At 41.1% G+C, this 17,022-nt stretch overlaps 1 protein-coding gene and 1 long non-coding RNA gene across 3 annotated transcripts in view; one reads left to right on the top strand and one right to left on the bottom strand.

The window, feature by feature from the left end:
* Positions 1-17,022, top strand: part of kcnh3 (potassium voltage-gated channel, subfamily H (eag-related), member 3) — a 398,012-nt gene that overhangs the window by 182,906 nt on the left and 198,084 nt on the right. The window lies entirely within an intron of this gene.
* LOC124871769 lies at positions 927-10,180 on the bottom strand. Its single transcript, XR_007039111.1, has 2 exons — positions 9,839-10,180; positions 927-1,517 (listed from the first exon to the last, which is right to left on the bottom strand). It is a non-coding gene; the product is annotated as an uncharacterized LOC124871769 (long non-coding RNA).

Raw genomic sequence — 17,022 nt, 5'->3', positions numbered from 1 at the left:
CTAATTTTGTGAGATAGGAATTTTGGGTTTTCATGAGCTGTATGCCAAAATCATCCGTATTAAAACAATAAAAGACCTGAAATATTTCAGTTAGTGTGCAATGAATCTAAAATATATGAATGTTAAATTTTCATCATGACATTATGGAAAATAATGAACTTTATCACAATATGCTAATATTTTGAGAAGGACCTGTATGTCCAGAGCCATGCAATTTTGAATTACCATGGCTCGCATAGCACTGATTTCTTTATTTTGTGCATCCTCCACTATTATGGAATTATTTAGGAATAATCCTAAACTGTAATTTAGAGTTTCTAGGCGCAGCATGATTTAACCTACCCCGAGCCACGGAAGAAGGGACAGGATTACCTTGTCATTTGTGGACCAATGTTTAAATCGTCTGATACATTGGTTCCCCATACACTGTCATGTGGTTTTAGTTTTAAGGATCTTTTCTGTCTTCTGGAAGAAGTAGAGATCATCAATGTTTCCCTAGTAATTACTATGGTGTGATCTGATGTAAAAACTGGTGCACAGATACCATACCAGCTGGGAGGCAGGATGAAGTAGGCGTTGTTTCCACATAACCAAGCTACCCCTTGTACCCAGTGTGTCCCATTGTGAAACCGGTCAGTGGTCTGAAAGTTGTTTTACAATTTGTACTTGTGCCTAGATAAATAGAGTTATTCCCTTTACTTTTGTTATAACACTGAGCGTGTTGTTTTATACCGTTTAAGTGTGCATTAAAAGGTGGGACCTTGTCCTCTTCAGTGATATTTAAAGCATTCCAAAACTCAGAGTCACAGGTGCAGTTATGAGGGTTACACGTATAATTTAGAGTCTGGTTTTCCTGTGGAAACTGTCCTAGGATAATGAAATATTTGCAAGATGCATATCCTAATTTTCCGAAAGAAGTGGCACAATTTGCTTGTGAATCATTCATAGCTTTCACATATATTGTAGGACCCTGAGAGTGTACAGGCATTACAGAGCATACATAACAATCCGTTTTATTCTGAGATTTAGCGGTGTCACGTAACAATACCAGTAATTCTGCAAGAAGCGATGACTTTCTGCACTTCCTAGAGGCCTGAGGTGTGACCCGTCTGGTGTCCATCTTTTCCAGTGGGATGTTGCTTCTTTCTTACTGTGACAAAGGAAGAAGCCCAATGTTAGTGTGGGGATCACTCCAAGACTTATCCATACCTTACAGGGAGCCATGATAAATGGGCGCAGGTCAGCTGTTTTCTTCACCGGGGTTGAGACGCTGGGACCTATGGGTCACCAGCCCCTTTGTAACCGGAATTCCCCTGCTACCCCGTCGGTTGAGTTGGCTCCTGTAAAGGTAGAACAGCTTTACAGTGGCTCTTGTGAATCCAGGATGGTCTCTCTGTGATTTTCAGAGCAGTAGGCATGGTCAGGAGAACTTGGAAGGGTCCTTCCCATCGAGGGGTGCTCCAGTCTTTTATTTGGAGCGTTTTGATCAGGACCAGGTCTCCAGGCCTCAGGTTATTCTGTGGGATAGGAGCGGAGTTTACTGGCAGACTACTGGACAACTGTGTTTCTTTTGTTTGTAACATTTTATTCATCCATTCAGCTAATGAGGTTTCATGCTGAGCTTTTTCAATATCATTAATTTCTTATGGTAGTGGAAACGGTCTTCCATGCACTATTTCAAATGGAGTGTGGCCAGTGTTACTGGGTGTTATTCTCATCCATAGCTCTACTAAAGTAAGGCAATCTGGCCAGGGCCTCCCTGTTTCTTCTACTGTTTTCCTCAGTCTATTTTTTATAGTTCCATTATCTGACCTGATGATTTGAGGAATGCCATAAGTAGGGAAGAAATTTGCTACTAGGTTTTTTGCTACTGTAAGAGCATCACAGTGTTTTGCTGGGTATATTTCAAACCATTTGGAAAAGGCATCTATGACCACTAGACAGTATTTCTTTCCCTGTAACCATGAAAGTTCAATGAAATCCATGTACAGGTCCTTCTCAAAATATTAGCATATTGTGATAAAGTTCATTATTTTCCATAATGTAATGATGAAAATTTAACATTCATATATTTTAGATTCATTGCACACTAACTGAAATATTTCAGGTCTTTTATTGTCTTAATACGGATGATTTTGGCATACAGCTCATGAAAACCCAAAATTCCTATCTCACAAAATTAGCATATTTCATCCGACCAATAAAAGAAAAGTGTTTTTAATACAAAAAACATCCACCTTCAAATAATCATGTACAGTTATGCACTCAATACTTGGTCGGGAATCCTTTAGCAGAAATGACTGCTTCAATGCGGCGTGGCATGGAGGCAATCAGCCTGTGGCACTGCTGAGGTCTTATGGAGGCCCAGGATGCTTCGATAGCGGCCTTTAGCTCATCCAGAGTGTTGGGTCTTGAGTCTCTCAACGTTCTCTTCACAATATCCCACAGATTCTCTATGGGGTTCAGGTCAGGAGAGTTGGCAGGCCAATTGAGCACAGTGATACCATGGTCAGTAAACCATTTACCAGTGGTTTTGGCACTGTGAGCAGGTGCCAGGTAGTGCTGAAAAATGAAATCTTCATCTCCATAAAGCTTTTCAGCAGATGGAAGCATGAAGTGCTCCAAAATCTCCTGATAGCTAGCTGCATTGACCCTGCCCTTGATAAAACACAGTGGACCAACACCAGCAGCTGACACGGCACCCCAGACCATCACTGACTGTGGGTACTTGACGCTGGACTTCTGGCATTTTGGCATTTCCTTCTTCCCAGTCTTTCTCCAGACTCTGGCACCTTGATTTCCGAATGACATGCAGAATTTGCTTTCATCCGAAAAAAGTACTTTGGACCGCTGAGCAACAGTCCAGTGCTGCTTCTCTGTAGCCCAGGTCAGGCGCTTCTGCCGCTGTTTCTGGTTCAAAAGTGGCTTGACCTGGGGAATGCGGCACCTGTAGCCCATTTCCTGCACACGCCTGTGCACGGTGGCTCTGGATGTTTCTACTCCAGACTCAGTCCACTGCTTCCGCAGGTCCCCCAAGGTCTGGAATCGGCCCTTCTCCACAATCTTCCTCAGGGTCCGGTCACCTCTTCTCGTTGTGCAGCGTTTTCTGCCACACTTTTTCCTTCCCACAGACTTCCTACTGAGGTGCCTTGATACAGCACTCTGGTAACAGCCTATTCGTTCAGAAATTTCTTTCTGTGTCTTACCCTCTTGCTTGATGGTGTCAATAGTGGCCTTCTGGACAGCAGTCAGGTCGGCAGTCTTACCCATGATTGGGGTTTTGAGTGATGAACCAGGCTGGGAGTTTTAAAGGCCTCAGGAATCTTTTGCAGGTGTTTAGAGTTAACTCGTTGATTCAGATGATTAGGTTCATAGCTCGTTTAGAGACCCTTTTAATGATATGCTAATTTTGTGAGATAGGAATTTTGGGTTTTCATGAACTGTATGCCAAAATCATCCGTATTAAGACAATAAAATACCTGAAATATTTCAGTTAGTGTGCAATGAATCTAAAATATATGAATGTAAAATTGTCATCATTACATTATGGGAAATAATGAACTTTATCACAATATGCTAATATTTTGAGAAGGACCTGTATATGGTATGAAAGGGCGCTGCTGGAAACTGGCCTCTTTCTGGTCTCATATTCCCTTGTGGATTGTGTTTAGAGCAGATTATGCATGACCTACACAAGTTTTTTTTTTTTTTTTTTTTTTTTGCATAGTCAGAAAAATGTATAGTATAGAATTGATGATTTACTAGATGTTCCATATTTCCCCTTCCTGACACATTGGTTTTTTCCATGGGTCACTATGGCAGCTGTTTTGTATAAATTTTTGGTAGTATTGGTTTTCCTTCTAAATGATAGATATCATTCTGTTTAACAGGTCCTCTGTTAAGCCAAGGTTTAACTTCTGTTGCTGCTGTCTGTGTGAGTCTTTCAGCACGTCCGCATCTATAAATAACAGATCTGACATGTTCAGTGTGAGGGGAAGTTTAGATGCAGCCTTTTGCGGAAACATCTGCAAAGTTATTTCCTCTACTTTCGACAGTGTCAGTGCTGTTACTGCAGAGGTTTTAAAGCCTCTGTTTTTCCAAATTCTTATTATTCTTTTTTATCATATTTTATTTTATTGGGGACTTTATTTTATTTTTTTATAAAGTAAGTCCTTATTACATTTAAAAATGAGATCACTATTTTTGGTAGTTGCTATTAATTTAAATAATGCTTGGTTTAGTTCTTATTAAAAATAAAAACTCACTCACTGATGAACACAAAAAATGAAGGGCATATTATATCTTATAATCTTAGTTTGCTTCCCCAGTTTTATAGATACACCGTACAATTTCAGTCAGCTTTGTATTTAGTTCAAGTAACTAAAGTTTGTTTCAATTAACTCAAGTTTTCTCTATTTCAGTCCAGTCCAGTAATTCTGTTAAGGTTAATTTAATCTTGTGTTAAGTTTGAGTCTAATTCAATCATTTTGAACCTGACTGGAAAAAGTCTAAACATCTGTTAAAATCTTTTTGTTTTACCATAGAGAACTGACCTAATATTATTATGGTAATGTTGAGGATCAGACTTGTCCTTGTAGTCTTTAATTTTTGTGCACATATACTCTAATTTTTACATAACATGAAATAGACATTTATTTCACAAAAACAGACAGTCAAATACAGACATTTGGCCACATGAAAGTTTAAATACCTTGTTTGTAAAAGAATTGTGAAAAATTCAAGACGGGTCTATGAACTTTCTTATGGTTATCAGTATTTTCAATAGAGGTAGAACCTTTGCTATCTTTATATAATTTTTCGGAAAAGATTCTGGAAACCTTATTAAGATATAAGTTTGGCAATGATCATCAGAACATCAGACCTTTATTAGCACTTTTAAGGTCCCTCAAAGATGCATTACAATGAAATCAGTCATTCCCATTCACACACATTCACACACTACTTACTTACTTCTCTGTCAAAGTCATTTTATTTGCAAACATTTGAACATAATTTGACTTCTGTTATTCTTAAAATGCACATCGTTTCCTCATAACCCCTTTTGTTTCCACTAGGACTGTTTTGAACGCTTCAATTCTTTTTTTTTTTATTCACCAAGAATCAATACAGTGGTCTTAGTGGGGTCCACCTTAAAGGTGTCATCTGTTGGGTGTCATGTTATCAGTCAGGTCAGTGAGGTTCATAAGTCAGTCAGAACCTTGGTCATTTGCTTTGTGCTCATAATGTTTCATAGATCCAGCCTATGATTAGTCAGCAAAACTTCCACCTATAGGAGAAAAATGTATTGTTAATGAATGAGCTGCATTTCCTAGGAACACTGTCTTCCTCCTGGATGAGCATCACCTGTTGAAAAACGTTCATCATTGTTTGTTTCACATATTCAATCAGATCTTTATATTATACCAGTAGGTGAAGTTGTTAGTATCTCATGTAGACTGACATATACTGTTGCATTTGGAGAGGATCTCAGATTAAATGCGCTTAAATCTCAGATGCGCTGTGCAGGTCGCACAGCGCAAGCTCGCCGACCAGATACTGAGTGTGGAGCGGACCAACCCGGATTCCTTAGTTATCGTCGTTGGCGACTTTAACAAAGGTAATCTGACCCACGAACTCCCCAAATATAGACAGTTTATAAAATGTCCGACCAGAGAGGACAACATTCTGGATCACTGTTACACCACCATCAGAGACGCTTATCACGCCGTCCCACGTGCTGCACTGGGCCAATCCGACCACATCATGGTCCACCTGATTCCTGCATACAGGCAGAAACTAAAGCTCTGCAAACCTGTTGTGAGGACGACAAGGAAGTGGAGCAGTGAGGCTGTGGAGAATCTCCAGGCGTGTTTAGGCTGTACAGACTGGGATGTGTTCAGGACTACTACCAACAGTCTGGACGAGTACACAGAGGCTGTGACTTCCTACATCAGCTTCTGTGAGGACAGCTGTGTACCATCATACACCAGGGTGAGTTACAACAACGACAAACCCTGGTTCACAGCTAAACTCAGAAGGTTAAGACTGGATAAGGAAAAGGCCTTCAGGAGTGGGGACAAAGACATATACAGAGAGGCAAAGTACAAGTTTGGCAAGGCAGTGAAAGAGGCCAAACGACTGTACTCTGAGAAGCTCCAAAACCAGTTCTCAGCCAACGACTCTGCGTCTGTCTGGAAAGGGCTCAAGCAAATCACCAACTACAAGCCGAAAGCCCCCCACTCCATCAACGACCGACGCCTCGCCAACGACCTGAACGAGTTCTACTGCCGCTTTGAAAGACAAAGGGACAGTCCTGCAACCATCTCCCACGACGCCCCCCAACAGCTGCAGCCACAATCCACCACCCCCATCTCTCCAACCTCAAGAGGGGCCTTGGCACCTCCAACCCCCACCCTGAAGTTCCCCCCCACCAGCCCCCTACCCACGCCGAGGACGGCTCTTTCCATCCAGGAGAGGGACGTCAACAAACTCTTCAGGAGACCGAACCCCCGGAAAGCTGCTGGTCCGGATTCTGTCTCACCAGCCAGCCTGAAGCACTGCGCTGATCAGCTGTCTCCAGTCTTCACAGACATTTTTAACACCTCACTGGAGACATGTCATGTGCCAGCCTGCTTCAAGTCCTCCACCATCGTCCCTGTTCCCAAGAAGCCAAGGACCACAGGGCTTAATGACTTCAGACCCGTCGCCCTGACCTCTGTGGTGATGAAGTCCTTTGAGCGCCTTGTGCTCTCACACCTAAAAGACATCACCGACCCCCTTCTTGACCCCCTGCAGTTTGCCTACAGAGCCAACAGGTCTGTAGATGATGCAGTGAACCTAGCCCTTCACTTCATCCTCCGGCACCTGGACTCCACAGGAACCTATGCCAGGATCCTGTTTGTGGATTTCAGCTCTGCCTTCAACACCATCGTCCCAGTTCTGCTACAGGAGAAGCTCTCCCAGCTGAGTGTGCCCGACTCCACCTGCAGGTGGATCACTGACTTCCTGTCTGACAGGAAGCAGCGCGTGAGGCTGGGGAAGCACGTCTCTGACTCCCTGACCATCAGCACCGGTTCCCCCCAAGGCTGTGTTCTCTCTCCTCTGCTCTTCTCCCTGTACACCAACAGCTGCACCTCCAGTCACCAGTCTGTCAAGCTTCTGAAGTTTGCGGACGACACCACCCTGATCGGACTCATCTCTGATGGTGATGAGTCCGCGTACAGATGGGAGGTGGACCATCTGTTGGACTGGTGCAGCCAGAACAACCTTGAGCTCAACGCTCTAAAGACAGTGGAGATGGTTGTGAACTTCAGGCAGAACCCAGCCCCACCTGCCCCCATCACCCTCTGTGACTCCACAATTGACACTGTGGAATCTTTCCGCTTCCTGGGAACCATCATCTCCCAGGATCTCAAGTGGGAGCCAAACATCAGCTCCCTCATCAAGAAAGCCCAGCAGAGGATGTTCTTCCTGCGGCAGCTGAAGAAATTCAACCTGCCAAAGACTATGATGGTGCACTTCTACACAGCCATCATTGAGTCCATCCTCACCTCCTCCATCACCATCTGGTATGCCGCTGCTACAGCCAAGGATAAGGGCAGGCTGCAGCGTGTCATTCGGTCTGCTGAGAAGGTGATTGGCTGCAGTCTACTGTCGCTCCAGGAACTGTACACCTCCAGGACCCTGAAGCGGGCAGGGAAGATTCTGGCTGATCCCTCCCACCCCGGTCACAGACTCTTTGAGACTCTCCCCTCTGGCAGGAGGCTGCGGTCCATCCGGACCAAAACCTCACGCCACAAGAACAGTTTTTTCCCATCTGCCACCAGCCTGGTTAACAAAGCCCGGAAACCACCCTGACACTGTCTCTTTCCCCCACACCCCCCCCTTTTTTTGCTGACAGGACACTTGTAACTTGTAACTCTATGTGTTACATTAACGCTCAGCTTGGACTCCTGCTTTACTTGCACAATGATCACCTGCACTGTTGTATTGCTCTTGCATCTTATACTGCTCTATATTTACTCTCACTCACTTAAAACTGTGCACATATATTTATATTATATTGTAGATATGTTTATACTGTTTAATTTGTACTGTATTGCACCGACTACGCCAAAACAAATTCCTTGTATGTCCAAAAACGTACTTGGCAATAAAGCTTTTCTGATTCTGATTCTGATTCTGATTCTGAAATACACATAGTTATAGCTGCAGACTTTAGCCAATTTTTCTTTTTTTTATACATAAAGAGCAAGATTCAAAACATTTTCAAAAGGCAGATTGTGGTAGAATGTAGACAAAACTGCTTATTGATTGACAAAATAACATTCAAGCACACAATCACCATATTAAAGGCTCTACTTCTAGAGAATCACATAAACTTCTGGGGTCCGGTTTTGGCCCGCGGACCTTGAGTTTGCCACATGCAGGGTATAGTTACAATCTTTCAGCAGAGACAGGCTTCTGCTGTTTGCAGAAGTTTTATCTTTGTTTTCAGGCAGCTGCATCTCTTTGTCAAGGTTGTTTTACAGAGCTGAAATTTAACTTCTCTCAAAGAGGAAAAATCAAGAATGCACACAATCTGAGCCAAATATGGAATTATTTCCCTGTAAAATGAATCTTTTGCATTTTATCATGGTATTGTTGGTAGTATAACACCATAGAATGATTTTTAAAGCACCTGTTTCTCACTAATGCTTGCCTAAAATCTTTTACTCTCAGATTACTTCTTTAACAACATTCTGTTCTCTCTTCTCTAGTCATTGTTCACTGGGTTGTCCAGTTGGACAGTTTCCATGTTGTCCACATTGTCACCTCCTTTTTTAACTTCCTTTACCACGTCCTCTAAAACCACCTCTTAGTCTTTATAATTTGGGGCTACCTTGGTATTCTAACCTGGGATGGGTGGCGGTCTGCCCCCCTTATTTGTTTTCATTAAAGCTGAAAGTTTTTTCCTGTGCTTTTCTTAAGGCCTCAGTATTATGGCTTTGTCAGTTAAAGGCTGCTCTTATTGTTTTTTTAATTCATCTTTTTGTTTTAATCTGTTTATCAACTGTGTGCACGCAGGGACTGAGAGGTCCCCTTTGAAATTATAATCTGGCAAGGTTTTTTATTGTCTCTTGAATCTTTTGAATGCATAATCTCCAGTTTAAGCTCCCCGTGTAGTTTTAGGATTTCAGTGATAATTAAGTTACCTGAAAATCCGTACTTTTTATGCCATCGTTTACATATTTCTTCGGCCTCCTTCACATAATTTTCCATAAACTTTACATCTCCTTCTAAGTTATTTGATTTACTTTGTCCCTTACCCATGATATATATATATATTTTTTTCTTGACAACACTATGAATATCCCACACGGAAGTTCACTGGCATGAGATTTAAGGAGAGTACATTAACACGCCCTTCTACTGCGACTAGTCCGCAGTGGTGTTAATTTTCCGGGATTGAACCCGACCTTTATCTCCAAAAATCACGAATACGTCTTTCGATCTGGGCAAAGAAAATACAGAACTAGCAGAATCTTGCTATGATTCTTTCAAAATGCTTTGTCCTCCAAACACACACAACGCAGTCACACAGTTAGTATTTTAATTACCCCACAGTTGTTTAAGGATAACCTGTTACATTTTATGAGCTCTACTATTTTTTAACACTTATTTTCATTCCCTTACAGCGGAATACTACCTAGTCATTTTCTGATCCCCTTACGGCGGGATCCTACCTAATTTATCACTATTCCTTTCCGGCGGAATAATACCTTTCCAATTGCTGTCTCCTTACGGCGAGACACTACCAGCAACTTGTAATAACCTAATATTAAACAAAACGTCTCACCTCTGAGCTGACTTCTAGGTGACTCTCCGGAACCCCAAGGTCACCCGGCGTCGAGCGAAGCAGTAACCCACCGGCCTGATGCAAATTTACACACCGGGGCTTTCAGCCACCGAGCCTAGGCGTGGCTGCGCGCTAGCGCTTCCTCGGCGTCGGCGATCCCAGGGTTCCTTCAGTCACTGCAAAAGACAAGATTAGGTTAGTTGAAGAATCTCCGGCTCGAAGGACCATGTTAAATGTTGGGGTGTGGAATGAGCTCAAACCAACAGTCAGACTCAGAGGAACGACACAGAGACTCTTTCTACTCGCAGCGAGGGTAATCACACTGATCTGCAGTGAACTACAGAGGTGTAATCACCGACGGAGTTTATTTTATACAGCAATGTAAACAGATATATCAGGTTACAAAATAGGAGTGCAAGACAGGTCAGGCAGAGTTAGAGAGTGAAAAGAGGAACAGCGGGTTCTGCTTTCGGGTGTTGTGAAACCAGCTACGCATAAACCAAAATAACAAGTGAATGCAGAATGTTTCAGAACGCTGGGTCACATCTGCATCTGACCTTTTAGAATAGACAAGAAATATATGTGAGTGATAATGGTGAACATTTAATGTATATACATTCAACCTAACAATGAGTAAGCGTAAGCAGAAATAGGGATGAGGGAAACTTTGTAAATCTTAAGCATAAGATTGGGGAAACTAGATTTTCTGTTTCAAAAACCGAGAACAGATGGCATTAACCTATAGATATGTTACTGCACTGCGGTCAAGTGAGCCGACAGGAGTGGGAGAAATAACGGGTCAATGTATCTACTAATGCTCAACCAGTATATGCTCAGTATAATTTTATTTCTCCAAAACCATGAGGTGACAACACAATCTATTCAGATTATAGTAAAGAGTCATCTATACTATATACACAATTAAAAGCAACAAAAGCATATACTGGTTGAGCATTAGTAGATACTTTGACCCGTTATTTCTCCCAAAATGTACAGTAAAATAATAATTATTTTTTTTTTACATTAAACATTTATGTGAAAGTTGTAAAAATGTCATTAATATAAATGTTCTGAAGGTTACTTACCTGTTTTCCTCTTATTTTCTCAACCGTCGCCAGGATCGGGTCCTTTCTGCTCCATTACCGTAATGCACCTTGTATGCGCGAAGCTATTTTTTAAGAGGGAGCTGGTGTCGGCTGGCGGGACCGCGTATTTCTTACTGTCCACTTGACCGCAGTTGTAACTGCGTAAGTTAACTTACGCAACAAATTAAAAGCTCATTTTAGACTCATAGTTCCAATCACTGTGACTGATTATCAAAAAAAAAAAAAAAAAAAAGCGTTTCACTTATCAAACGGGCAAGATTTGTTTCCCGTTGTTTCATTCAACAGGCACTGTTCCTTCTGTTGCAGGTTGCGTGACTTCCGTTGTGGCTCTTCTATTTATGTTGTGGCTTTTGTATTTGACTTGACCCCTCTGGGCCACCTTACTTTACAGAAGATTTGCTCTGCTGTGAGTTACTGCTGATTGGTCAGTCAAATGCTTTATTTTAAGGCTAAAAGATCGTTCCTTATCTGAACATTATTAACCCCCACAGGTTATATCAATACTACTTTTTGTGCATATGTGCATTTCTTATCGTGTCACTTATGTGAGCTGTTCTGTTAGTAAGTAGACTGGGCTCCGTTCAGGTTTGCTGCTGCAGGCTTTGTAATGTAGTTCACTGCAGATTGTTGGTGCATGTTCATAAACAAGTGTGTCTGTGCATGTGCACAAGTCAGAAAGGCTGTGTTCTTTTCATCAAAGCCCCGCCCTCCCTACAGTCTCCACGGAAACGCAACACAATTGGTACTTGTCGCCTGGCAACATTGCCCGGTATCTTTAGGACGCAGAGCTGCTGGCAGTTAGCACACACACACATGTTATCTGTCACAGAGGTTTTTTCTTTTATATTTGTGTCCAGAAATTAAAATGGTACAGCGCTCTAAACTTTGGGTTGCCTTCTGAACGTCTGCTTATTGAAATGTTTTTTATGGACTGAGACAAGCCTGATAAATATCATGTAAAAAATTTGTTTCTGTAAGTCTTTTTAGAGCTCAATAGGCAGGATCATGTACAGTAACTTTTTTGCAATGCACAAACATGATTAGGTTTTTTTGGGACTAGAAAAGAATATTATTAATAATAAATAATATTAGAGATTATAACCACAGTGTGAATATTTTCTCAAAACTGCTAAAGCATTTTCTAGAATATTTTGTAGTTTCAATTTGGAACATTGTTTCAACCAGTACCTGGAAATAATAGACAAGCTAAAGAATTCAATTAATCTATAAACCATTTTTAGTCTTACAAAACATGCATCATATTTATGCATTGAATGAAAGTGTCACTATACAAAATCATTTCCCTGAAGTTTAAAAGTGAACTAGTGAGTGACAGGAGCTTTGATATTGCTGATCTGAAATTGATCAGGCTCGCCTAAGTCTAAGTTTTCTGAGGTGATAAATCCAGCAATGTCATTGTCTGTTCATCAACATGAAAACATTTGCAACTCGTCTGGCTTGCAGGGGGATGAGGTGTATCCCAGTCCTCACTGGCTGCACGGGAACAGTTCACCAATTTACCATCATAGGACTAACAAAGACATTTGCACATGAGAATGCAGATATACAACATTTACTCCAGACTTCTTGAATAAATACAGTAACTGCCTGACTAGCTGCAGTTGTACTGTAAGTATAATGAAAGTATGCCACAGATAGCCTCTGAGAACTTGTAACAACTGGTGCTTCACAATTGCTGTGGACATGTAAAGTTCTTTTCACACTTCTTTGGCAAACAGCCAAACCTTAGAAATTTAAAGCTGTAAATCCTCAGCAGTGAACTGAACAACATGATTAACAACCATAACATTTAACTAGGATGTTGATGTCTTTTAATCCCACTCATTGCATGTATATGAGTTCCCAAAAAGAAGACCTTTGCAATTAGCTCTCTAATGATTGCTTAAACATTATTGATATACGGGATATGTAATAAGCTTTAGCTATTATGACTGATTCTCCTTTGATTCCACAACATTAGTTGCATTTACAAAGCAAGTGCCGAGGGAGATTTTGGTTTGGTTCAAACCAGCCTAGGGAGGGGCAATCTATATCTATAAACGTTCATATAGTAACTCTCAAAAGCGTAAAAATGACAGGCTTTCATGATGGAAAAAATTAGACCCTAATAAATTATCTCAAAAACCTTTCACAGGCATGTATTCTATACAAATGTGCATCAAGATTAGTCTGTAGTCCAATTTTTCTTTACTTTATTATTCTACTGCAATTTACTTTTTATGTTTTCTTTTCTGCGATGGACTGGTGACCTGTCCAGGGTGGACCCTGCCTCCCGCCCATAGACTGCTGGAGATAGGCACCAGCTTCCCGCAATCCACTATTGAAGAAGCGGTATAGAAGATGACTGACTGACTGTTTTCTTTTTTAATGTTTTCATCAAGTAAAGCATTTTTAGTTGTCTTGTTGCTGAAATGTGCTATACAAAAAAACTTGCCTTGCCTTACAAAACAAGTAAAAAACTATTTTTACAGAAAACAATATTTAAAAAAAAGTTGCAATAGCCGTGTTACATAAATGTCAGTCAGTCATTCATCTCCTATACTGCTTCTTCCATAGTGGGTCGCGGGGAAGCTGGTGCCTATCTCCAGCAGTCTATGGGCAAGAGGCGGGGTACACCCTGGACAGGTCGCCAGTCCATCCCAGGCTGCATAAATGCGGGCACCTTTAAACTAATACTATGATGAACTGATTCAGTTTCAACACTCAGTCTTCTTGAGTTTGCATCTTGCGATAGTTGTACAGAATCCAGATCACCTGAATGTAAATCCAGCTGTATGCTCAGTTTCTTGACATTTGCTCCTTTGCATCCTTTTGAAAACCATAGTTTTCAAAGAGTTTATAAGGAGTCAAGGGACGTCATTGTACAAAATATCAGTCAAGAGAAGTGTGCAAAAAATGAATTATTTACAGAATACATACAAAAACTGGAAAAGACAGAAACTGGTCAGGGAGGCGGTTTAAAAGGCAGAATCATTTTCTTCCAAATAAAACATCCCAGTGATTCTGGGCATTGGGTTGCTTTTCTTCAGGTGGAACGGGGAAGGGGTTCTTATGATGGGGATGAAGTGATGAACAGTTCCCACTATTAGTCTATTTTGACCCGAAACCTTAAAGTCTCTACTAGAAAGCTGAAGAATAAGAAGCAGTAGTTTATTTTCAAACATTACAGTCAGTCCAACAATACATCCAAATCAGCAAACGAATGGCCCCACAAAGGAAAGTTTTTAAGCAGCCTACCAAGAGTACAGAGCTGACCAACAAAAAAATCTGTTGGTTCACCTGAAGGCAGCTTTGGACAAGTGATGAAACCTGGCATTTAACAGGGCTGTGTACACTTTTGAAAGTCACTGTATCTCTTGTAAGCATTAGGTCCACTCGACAACAGTCATATTTAAGTTCAGTATTTTACGCTGTTGGGATGCATTTCCAGTAAGGAATTGTAACCCAATACAAAGTGGATTAACAAGACATTTATGCCAAGGACATATTGTCCTTACAAATCACTTGATGATTGCCTTGTGTTCTTGGAATAATGTTCTGAACTATCCATGCTTTAAACCTTTTTGCACGAGAAGAAGTTTACAGGCAAGAAGCTATCATTATTTGTGATTTAGGGAAAGTTACATGTTAGACATATAAATTGTCAAAAACAATAGAATGTAAACTGTAATAGGGATGTCCACCTCCTTTGCTACCTTTGGGTTTAATTACGTCGTTGGGTACATGAGTCACTGTCAAATTAATGCAAAGCCAATTAAACCCTGAAGTTTAGGCCCCTCAATAAAGGTGCAATTAAGTCTGAAACCCCTATGTGACTGAAGAATAAAATGTCAGTGAGACAAAACTTTCACATTAAAACCTTTGTGTTTTTCAGGTGATCCTTCAATAGTTAGTGGGAAAATGGAAGCAAGCTGTTTGGCTTATGTGACTAGTTGATATTTGTAGCTGGACAGAGTCTCTAGAAGCAAGGATTTGCTCTCACCAGTTTAGCACACACACAATGCGCTGCACCAGAGGGACACAGCTGTGACAGAAAAACATTTAGGAGGCTATGTCTGTGGGTAATGTGCTGTGCTGCCTGTGTCACACACTCGCTGAGGCTGGGGAGTGACATACTTTTTTTAGGGCTGTACAAGACCACGTCTCACTGTAGGTGCACATGTTGTACTGTTGGCTTCACAAAAAGGTAAAATTCTAAGACTGAGTTTCTTCAGGCATCTTTAGAAAGAAAGGAAGAAAGAAAGAAAGAAAGAAAGAAAAAAAGAAAGAAAGAAAGAGGTTTAATTCTATGTTTTTTTTAGGGTTTTGGTTAGCCTTCTTTATCCGCTCCTGAACCCGTTTTGGTAGCTGCCAATTTCAGATTGAAGCTGACTTTGGAGAAGGCATTGGTTTTTATTTATTTATTTTTCCCAATTGTGGCCTCACCTGACCATCTCATCCCACCTCCAGCTGTCATTTTGGTGAGAGGCAGGGTACACTCTAGACAGGCCACAGGTCACAGGGCAACACAGAGACATACAACCATGCAAACACACACACACACACACACACACACACACACGCACACACACACACACAAACAAACAAACACACCCACACACATCCACTATTACTTTAGTGTTGCCTTCTTGGTTACTTGATCAAATTTCCAGCATACACAAAATGGCAGGATGCAGTATTCAGCTGGTGACTTACCAGCTCCATCAAAGAAAGATAGCATTATGCCAACTCTTTTGAAAAGAAGAAGTGGAAGAGAAACAAGTCACATCCAGCAACCTTCCATGTTCAGCTAAGTGTGATGTGTTGATTAGTATGATTGAAGGAAGAGTCATTAGCAAGCGAAAAACAATTTTTTTCCTGTAACTCACTGACTGCCAAACTGTGGATTTTATTAACTATATGAAGTAGAAAACCCCAAAGAGACAAATGTTGTGTGTCATTACAACAGTTTTTTTGTTGGGATTTTGTATGATAGATGATAAAGTGTCATGGAAAGGATACATTATGTTTTTTATTTTTTTATAGGTTTAAAATGTGTGGCATGCATTTGCAGTTACTGCTGCAAGTCTTTTCATGTGTCTGCCTACCAGCTTTGGACATCTAGAGACTGAAATAGAATCAGATTGAATGGTGAGCAAGTTTTCCCACAGATTCTCAATTGGATTTAGATCTGGACTTTGGCTGGGCTACTCTAACACAACATGTGCTTTGGTCTAAACCAAAGATTTGAGGCTTTGACTGTTAGTTTAAATTTTCTTTCAGTATCCCCCTGTATTTCGTATTTGAATGAGTGCTCCCTTGCTCGCCCTCCTCAGCAAGCTGATGGAGAGCTAGCTTCCTAATTGGGCCTCTGACTGAGGGTTTTTAGGATCCACTGTGTAGATGCCCCATTGAGGCCTCTGCATCCAGCCTCCATTGTCCTTTTGCTTGTATACGGCCTCCATTTGTTCCTCCCATGGGATGGTCAGTTTTATCATGATGACTGTTGTTTGTGTTTGCCAAAAATAGAATTTTGGTCTCATCTAACCAAAGCAGCTCCTAGCACATGTTTGCTGTGTCCCCTGCATGTATTGTGGCAAATTGAAACACAATAGTTGATTTTTTTAACAAATCTTGACCCCAACAATGATTCCCATATTGAATTAATATAGGATATTAATACTGGGGTTTTTTACATATTTCTTTCCCAATATTTTATCTGCTTAGACTCTCTGCAGCACAGTTGTCATTAGTTTGAACCTAAATGTTATTTTCTGACATTCACAGTGGTGGTTTAAAATTAACTGATTATGAGTATCATGAAAAGGGTTCAAAGACTGAGTTCAAAGCATTAAACTGAGTGTTTCCCAGTGTGTCTGTCCTCAGTGACAGCTCCCCATCACCAACAACTCTGGCCACATGATGTTCCATCACCAGCAGATGGCAAAGGCTCAATACGTGGACCTCATCACATATCTGGGGGAACCTGCAGTGCACCAGATGATGGACTGATTTATTATTTCTGCCATTTGTTTCTCCAAGTAAAATCAAAAAGATTTCATAAAAGTTAAATGAAAG

The sequence above is a fragment of the Girardinichthys multiradiatus genome, chromosome 7 (assembly GCF_021462225.1).
Source record: "Girardinichthys multiradiatus isolate DD_20200921_A chromosome 7, DD_fGirMul_XY1, whole genome shotgun sequence".
NCBI lineage: Eukaryota > Metazoa > Chordata > Actinopteri > Cyprinodontiformes > Goodeidae > Girardinichthys > Girardinichthys multiradiatus.
Note: the sequence above shows the minus strand (reverse complement) of the source record. Positions and strands in the feature narration are given on the sequence as shown.